This window comes from Asparagus officinalis, chromosome 6 (assembly GCF_001876935.1).
Source record: "Asparagus officinalis chromosome 6, Aspof.V1, whole genome shotgun sequence".
NCBI classification, from domain to species: Eukaryota; Viridiplantae; Streptophyta; class Magnoliopsida; order Asparagales; family Asparagaceae; genus Asparagus; species Asparagus officinalis.
The window spans coordinates 13,491,443-13,492,511 of record NC_033799.1 but is presented as its reverse complement, the minus strand read 5'-3'; positions in this window follow the sequence as shown (position 1 = coordinate 13,492,511).

Genomic DNA, 1,069 nt, shown 5'->3' with positions numbered 1-1,069 from the left:
CAGCCAATTGATAGCAAATTGATTTGTGTTGGTATTTGTTAAAAATTAAAAGTGAGATTAAGGGAAAGAAATTGCTATTTTAAGCTCCTGATTGTGTGCCTCCACAAATTTCCAACTCCGCCCGATTCTCATAATCTTAATTCTATTTGCTAGATTGCTCCATGGAACGAGACCAAGAAGTCCTAGTCTCGGTGTCCGTGTCTAATGGTACATCGGCCTTAACACCTTCAAATAATTTATGGGTAATTTGGTAAAATTTAGATCTTTTTTATGGCATGAAACAATGAACAAGATATATGCATGCTGGGATAAAATTTAATTTTAGATGGAACGTACTACCAATTTGCATTACAATAGTGGTACTTGTGCAATCCGCGTGATTGAGAAAAACAATGTTCCATGAACTTCCTATTTTTCCGTCGCAGCTAGGGTGGAAATTAGCCAAATAATTAATAAATAGTTTGTTTATTATCTGTTTTATTTAATAATAAACAAACAGTTTTTATTATTTAGTTCATAAATGAATATAATTTAATTATTTGTACATTGATTTGTTTGATTATTAAATATAAAACATTTATGTTTTTATACTTTTATAGTATTATATTATCTTTTACATTTCTTATGGTGAAATATCATAACAATGATTCAATGATTAAGTTAAAAAATTATGTCAAATATAGGGTACGAAATCGAGACCTCAACTGTCAATGAATCTTATGACTTAACAAGTTTGCTGATAATCGTGAGTGTTTAACAAATATTCCAATAATTAATGAATCAAATCTCGTTTCCTATTTGGCTAGAATTCAGATTCGGATTCGAATTCGTCAAAAGTAGCCAAATTCGAATTCGAACACTGTTATATTCGATTCAAATTTGCTTCATTTCCACCCCTTATTTGCAGCAACCTTTTTATCTTACCTGCCTACACATTTATATTTGGGTTTTTTTTGACACACATGTCCTCAACTCTATCAAAACTTATAGAGATATCCCCAAAATATGAACATTTGTCGGGGTAATCCCCCATCCTCTGATTTTGGTTTAAGAGGGCGTTTGCACTTTG